The sequence below is a fragment of the Chinchilla lanigera genome, unplaced genomic scaffold (assembly GCF_000276665.1).
Source record: "Chinchilla lanigera isolate Chin_1 unplaced genomic scaffold, ChiLan1.0 scaffold00064, whole genome shotgun sequence".
NCBI classification, from domain to species: Eukaryota; Metazoa; Chordata; class Mammalia; order Rodentia; family Chinchillidae; genus Chinchilla; species Chinchilla lanigera.
The window spans coordinates 1,345,229-1,353,084 of record NW_004955465.1 but is presented as its reverse complement, the minus strand read 5'-3'; positions in this window follow the sequence as shown (position 1 = coordinate 1,353,084).

The following is a 7,856-nucleotide window of genomic DNA, read 5'->3' as shown; positions in this document are numbered from 1 at the left end:
TGGGTCACTGGTGCAAGAGGTTAGCAGACCTTCTACAAAGTGTGATTTGATAGGAAGGATAGATTGGATTAGAGGGGGCTGTACGCATTCTTTCCTTCAACAAATGTTTTAGTACTTTGTGTATGCCAAGCTCCGGGAGTACATGGCCCTGACTCCAGGGAACTCACGGTCTGCTAAAGGACACACAAGTTGCTATGGCTTGAATGTCCCCACCAAAACTCACATAAAAATTCTATGCCCACTGTGAAGATAAAAAGGTAGAAACTTGATCTGAGTGAGTTGTTTTGAGGTGGAGCCTAAGGGAGGTAACTGAAGTTAGAAGAAGCCAGAAGAGTGGGGCCCTACTCCAACGGGACTGTGGCTTTATAAGGAGACCTGAATTAGGACGCTCAGTCTCACATGCCCTGTGATGCCCTGTGGTGCCTCAGGACTACGCAGAGTCCCCACCGGCAAGCTGGACCTCACCACATGTGGCACCCAATCTTGAACATCCCCTGCTACCTTCAGGACCATGAGCTGAAGAAACCTTTTCCTTATTGGTTACTCAGTCTTTGCTATTCAGTTACAGCAACAGAAAATGGGCTGAGAAACATGAATCCAGAACAGCATTCAGCTGTCTGGAGCTTTCCTGTGTGTGACAGATGGTTGTCTATATCAGGGCCAGAGAATTCCTTCAGAGCAGGAGGGATCATAGAAAATAAGGAAGGCTTCATCTGCTGATCTGTGTAATCCCATTACTATTGGGAGGATGTGGAAGAGAAGGGGAACATACAATTATTTTGTTTTCAGGGAAGAAGAAAATCCATATACAAAAATGAAATAGAAATTAAGCAACTAACTCAGGAACCATTTGATCTACTGGCCTTCTCCTTCCTGGAGCACTTGACTTGTAGTTTGTGGGAGTCTGGGTATTCGTGAGTGGGTGGCCAATGCTGGCCCAGGAGGTAATAATGGGCTGGTTATCACGCAGTGTTTGCAGGGCCGGAAAGCAAAGAGGAGTTAGGAGGAAGGGTGGAGGGTGGAGGGTGAATGAAAGTATAACGTAGTAGATGCCCATGAACTAGGAGAAGTCAGGTTGAACCGGAAGTCTGTCTCCTCTTGGGCCCCACTGCAACAGTTTAGGGCTTGGAATAAAGAACGTTGTAATGGCATCTTGTTTGGCATCTGTTTGCCTGTGTGCCAACTCCTTTTAGGCTCGACTCATATCTGTAAATACTGGACAAACACAAATTGACCAGTTCACATTTTCTGCCCATAGTTGAGAGAAAAATCAATATAGGTAATTCTATGCAGAAGACCAGTTCAGACCTTTTAAAAGCTCTTAGACTCAAAGATTTATTTTCTGCCAAGACGACCTGAACAGACCATGCATTGGCTCTCTAACTTGAGGAAAGGAAGGGAAAATTAGCATAATTCTTATTTTATAGATGAAGCAACCAAGGATGAGGAGGATGATTTAATCTTCCCGAAGTCCTCCAGCCAGTAGAGGGGTGGAGGTTTGAGATCCAAGTCTTCCCCACCTGGGTAATGCCTCCTATGAGTCTGTCTTATTGCCTGATGAATTGTAGGGAACGAGCTACCTCTATGCTGAGAGGAGGGAGAAGGTGGTGAATAAACAGGTGCTTACTGACAAGGCGCTGAACTCTGCGAAGAGCTCATGGTGAATAGGCCGGAAGCCCCTGTCTGTGTGTTAGAACAACGTGGGCTGCTTAAGCCCCAGCCAGATGCATTAAATCAGAACCTTTGGGGGCGGTGCCAGAGTATCTGTCTTTTGGGAATGCTCCTCAGGTGATTCTAAGAGGTTGCCAGGGCTGAGAGCCACTGTCCTTGCATGGTGACTCGTAGGAGAGTCAGGAGGAGGGCAAACAGTCTTAATGAGGGACAGGTGGAGGACAATGAGAACATCACCTCGAGCTCATGCCTGCGTGCCCAGGACTTAGACGCACCCAGGGACCCTGCTGAGTCTGTAGGTCTGCTCAGCACCGAGGATTTGTGTTCCTGTCAAACTCCCCACACACTGCGGTAGGGCTGAGCCAGGAGCCACGCTTGAGAACAGCTCACAGACCCAGGGGGAGCTTTTCATATTATACTTCTCCAGTGCCAGTGCTAAAGTCAGCTGCACTGCCTGGGTGGACTTAGGCGTACGGGTGGGAAAGAAGGTCATTTTGGTTACACATCCATGCACGAAAAGGGAGAAGAAGCCACAAGTCACAGCGTGAAGCGTGCATTGTTTCTGGGTCCTTGGACCAGGACAGGGTTGTTGGCCGGGGACCCGGAGCATACAGGCAGAGCAGAACATTGATTGCATTTGTTTCCTGTGCTGACTGTAAAGTCTCTGGAAACTCATGCTAAAATTAGTTAACTTTTGGAACATAGCTTTACACAGATTTAAGTGGTCTCTTATCAGTCTCCATGGCAAGGCGGCCACCTGAAGAAAATCTTTACCTCAAGCAAACCAGCCAGGCAACTTGGGGCCTGAGGTGGGCTTGTCCCCAACACCTTTCCCTCTCCTTATAGGGTAAATGCCGGGACTTCAGTAGCAGAAGGAGGTCTGAGACAGGCTGACCTCAGAGGAGACGTGGGGTGGAATGGGATCAGTGTGGGGCATGTGGTAGCCCCACGGCTCTCTCTGAATACTAACGGCCAGGTCCTGCCACTCCCTGGATCCCATTTCTTAGAGACAGACCATGTCTGGGCCAGATACAGCCATGGAGCTCGAAGGAATCCCCTCTGGGTGGATAAAACCCCAGTAGGGGGACCGTGGGATGGGGTTCATCAGTGCAAGGACAGACAGCGCTGTAATGTGAGGGAGGTTTGCTTGCCTGATGAAACCATGCAGAAAAGTGGCTATTGCTTTAGAGGCTGCTATGCAAGAGGAGGATATGGAAACTTGAAAAGACGTTGAGATACACTCAGAACCACACTTCACCAAGCCTGAGAATACTTCTGGAAGTGTTAAAATCTTGGTGTATGCAGTGGCATCCCATAATGCTTGGAGGGGTGGCAAAACACTGGGAAAATTCTTGGTAACCTTACCAGCAGAACTTTCCTTGGACTGTGACAAACTCAAGAGCCACGCCACTCAAATAAGAGAAGTATTAAGACAGATCCTTTAAGATTGTAAGTGCCGGGCAAGGTGGTGCATCCCGATAATCCCAGCACTCAGGAGCTGAGGCAGGAGGATCAACATGAGTTTGATAGTGAGTTCAAGGCCAGCCTTGAACTACATAGCAAGATCCTGTCTCAAAAAAAAAAACAAAACAAAACAAAAAATGATTTTTAAGTGATTCCTTGACAGACAGAGGCAAGATTGAGGTACTACAGTAACATGTCCAGGTTTGTAGTGGCTGCCCACTGGCAATAAAAGTGTCAACACCCTTAACAGACTAATTCTTTTTTAACAGAAGAATGTTTTAAAGACATCCTGTTCTCAATAGGCGGTCACAAGACAGCACCAAACCTTTTGATGTAAGGCCCATTCCTCCCTTGGGTGACTTCCTGATCCTGCTTTGATTTGTGCAGACCTTCTTATCCCCTTCCCATCTAAAGCGAACCTTCTGGAAGCCAGAGGAAAATGGCCTTGTCAGAATTACAACAGTAAGTGTATAATTTTAAACACAAGACAGGCGCTCCCAGGAAAACCCCAATCTCTCACCCTCACTGTTCAATTCCTCTTTGGAAACTCCCCTGCTGTCAGCGTAACCTGATCTAATTAAGCTGCTGCCTTTTCTACATTCCTTGTTTATCAGTAAAATTCTTTTTTATGGGCCACAACACCAGTCCCTCAATGGCCCAGGTTACCAAACCACAGTTGGCAAGTGCCTGTCGGTGGTGGCTGGGTCTGCAGGCAGCCAGGGCAAGGCCCCTGGGGTTTCTCTGTCTGCCCAGGTTAAGGAGGGCTCTGAGTGGACCTGGGTTGGATCACAGCAATGGGCTCTGAATCAGCCTGTGTTCTCTGAGACCTGAACTGATGCGGAGTCTGGAGGGGGGGAATCAATGGGATGCCACTAAACTGTCTGGATCCACCCCAGGGCACCGGCTCTCAGGGGATTTACTTATCTGAACACATCACTTATGAAAGAGCTTCTTCTAAGCCCTTTATCTAGGTCAGGGATGCATGAAAGAAAATAAAAGGAGGTCAGGGTACGGGAGGCTACGTTTCTGTGCAGACTTTTGCTAGCGCAGGCTGTGGGCTTTGTGACCAGCCTTGAATGGTTTCACAAGCCCTGGCCTAATTTCACAACACTGTCAGTGCTGAGGATGAAAGGCATTCCGGAGCTGAAAGGGACTCTCTCCTCCTGGAGTACTAGGGTGTCTGCCCTCTGACAGGCTTAGGAAGGCGCCCTTTCGTGCCACTCCCACTCCGTGCTAACAGCCTCCCATGGAAAAGAGAGAATTTGTTCCCATAAAGAAATACAAGTCGTCTCTTTCTTCTAGGTTTTCCAGAAGGAGCGGGCTCAGAATGGTGGCAAAGGAGGCAAACAGAGAAGAGATGTCTAAATCTTGAGGCTGGCTGACCCAGCCAGGGCAGGGAGGGGGTGTTGTGGTTGAATAATGCCCTGAAGAGCTTTTAAAAATAGTGTATTATTTTGGTAAAATGTACACAAAATTCACCATTTTAACTTTCAGTGTAAAATTTAGTGGCATCCAAGTACATGCATATTGCTGTGAAGCCATCTTCCTGTTATCCTCCAGAACTTTAGATTTTTTAATACAGTAATTTTTAAATGTATTTTTATTTGCAATTGACATCTAGTAATTGTATATGTTTATGGGGGCACAGGATGACATTTCAGTCTGTGTGTACCATGTGTAACGATGGGATTGGGGTAACTGGCTATTCTACCACCTCAGACATTTGTCATTTACTTGTGTCAGGAGCCCTTGAAATTCTCTACAACTGAAATATTTAGCTGGTTGTTATTAACCGTAGTTATCCTGCTGTGCTATACAACATTAGAAATTATTCCTCTCATTCAACTGTACCCCAGTACAATAACTACTGGTAATTACTATTCTATGTTCTCCTTCTTTGAGATCAATTTTTGCCTTTCAAATATAAGTGAGAACTTGTGATATTTGTCTGTCTGCGCCTGGTTTATTTCACTTAGCATAATAACTTCAGTTCTGTCAACGTTGCTGCAAATGATTGTTTTGTTCTTTCATATGGCCAAATAATACTCGTTTTTGTATCTATCTATAGCACATTTTCTTTATTTGTGCAGCCATTGATGGACAGTGAGGTAGATTCTATATCTTTCTTGGCTATTGTGAGTAGTACTGCAACAAATGTGTTAAGCACAGATATTTTTTTCAACATATTAATGGCTAGAGTTTGAATTTAAGATGTCCCTCAAAAGCCCATGTGCTAAAGCCTTGGTCCCCAGCTTGTGCCTCTGTTGGGAGATGGTGGAATCTTTAGGAGGTAGGACCTAGATGAAGGTCTTCAAGTCCTTGATGGTATGCTCTCTAAGGGGATTATGGGACCTCCCCAAACTCCAGTCCCTTTCTTTTTCACTTACCAGCCATGAGGCGAGCAGTTCTGTTCTACCATGTACTCCTGCATTGAGGTGCTGCCTCACCACAGGTCCAAAAGCAACAGGCCTGACTGATCATGGCTTTGAATCTCTGAAACCGTGAGCCAAATAAAACTTTTCTCGGCTTTCGCCCCAGGTAGCTCACTTGATTTTTGACAACCCTTAGGCTGTAGCTACTTGTTAGATCCTTCTTGTGTATCTCTGTCTTCCTGAGAAACCACTTCTAAGATACCAACATGTATTACAGCAGTCATTGATATTTTCCTACTAATCTATCCATAACTCTGTAATGTTTGTATTGTTCCTATCCTATTTCATAAATGGATCCATGTTTATTATTATGTGTTTCCTACAACAACCATTGAGAATTATTGAATGATTATTCAGTAGGTCACTCATGTAGATCTATTTATATTCTTTAGAAGCCACTTTGAAGATACCTAAGTATAGTACAACAACTATTGATAATCTCCTACCTCTTTTGTCTGTAACTCACTATTATCTGTCTATTTGTTTTCCTGAGAAACTATCTTGTAGATAACAATATGTAAAACAATAACCATTGATAGTTTCCTGCCACTTTGTTTGTAATTTGGTAAGGCCCCCCTATTATTATGTTATCCTTCTTTTACTCTTTAAAATAAAAAAATTTTAAAAAAAACAAATAAAACTTTTCTCTTTATAAGCTGATTAACTCAGGTATGTGTTATGGTGGCAGAAAGCTGGCTTATGCACTGATTTTATGTACTTTAGATACATACCAAGTAGTGAGTATACTGAATGATATGGTACTTCTACTTCCTGTTTAAGGAACATGCTACATTGATTTCCATAATGATTGTACTACTTTACATTCCCACCCACAATGTTTGAGGGTTCCCTTGATCTCATCTGCATCAGCTTTATTGTCTTTTCAATAACTGTTCCAACTAGAGTGAGATGATGACTTACTGTGTTTTGTTTGTGTTTCCATGATGATTAATGATGTACAGCATTTTTTCCCATATACTTGCTGGTGTTTTGTATATCTTCCTTTGAGACATGTCTGTTAAGGTCATTGCCCATTTTTAATTGGATTATTTGTTTTTGGCTCTTCAATCGTCTGAGTCCTCTGTATATCATGGATATTAGTCCCTTGTTGGATGAACAGTTTGCAAGTATTTTTTGCCATTCTACAGGTTGTCTCTTCAATCTATTGACTGTTTCCATTGCTGTGAAGAGTGCTTTAGCTTGATGTAATCTTTTTTTCTTGTACCAGGAATCGAACTCAGGACCTTGTCATGCTTGCCAGGCAGGCAATGTGCCGCTGAGCTAAATCCCCAGAAGCTCGATGTTACCTCACTTGTCAGTTTTTGCTTTTGTTACCTGTGCTTTCAGTCATGCCCTCAAAAAATATTGCCCAGACCAACATCTTGAAGCATTTTCCTTATGTTTTCTTCTAGTAGTTTCAGAATTATTTGGTCTCACATTTAAATATTCAGTTCATTTTGAGTTGATTTTTATATATGCTGAGAGATATGCTGTTGTCTAAGTTGTTTCTTCTGTATGTGAATGTCCGGTTTTCCCAGTACTATATATTGAAGAGATTTTTCTCTTCCAGTGTGCTTCCTGTCTTTATAAAAAATCAGCTTTCTATAAATATATGGACATATTTTTGGATTCTCCTGTTCTTTTGGTCTATGTGTCCTTTTTAATGTTTGTTCCATGCTGTTTTTATTACTATAGCTTTATAGTCTTTTTGAAATCAGATATTATAATCACTTCAGTTTTGTTCTTTTTGCTTAGGACTGGTTTGGCTACATAGAGTTTCTGTAGCTTTTAGTACAATTTGTACAAATTTTAGGAATTTTTTCTTTTTTTATAAAAAAAGTCATTGATTTTTTAATTGAAAGTGCATTGACTCTGTAGATTTCTTTTGGTAGTGTGGCCATGTTGACAATATTAACTTACCCAATTCGTAAATATGGGATATCTCTCAACTTCTCCATTTCTTCTATTTTTCATTAGTGTTTGTAATGTTCATTGAAAGATCATTCACTTCATTAATTTCTAGGGTTATTTGAATCTTTGTGAATGAACTACTTTCTTGATTTGTTAGCAGTTTCATTATTGGTGTGTACAAAAGCTACTGATTTTTGCGCCAAACAACCTTACTGAATTTATTTATCAGCAATGGCAGATTTAGGACTCATCTTTTAGTTTTTCTATGTATAAGATCACGTCATCCACAAACAAACAGGAATAATTTGACCACCTTTTGTACTTATATGTCTTTATTTCTTTCTCTTGCCTTATTGTTTTGGCTAAGATTTCCAATAC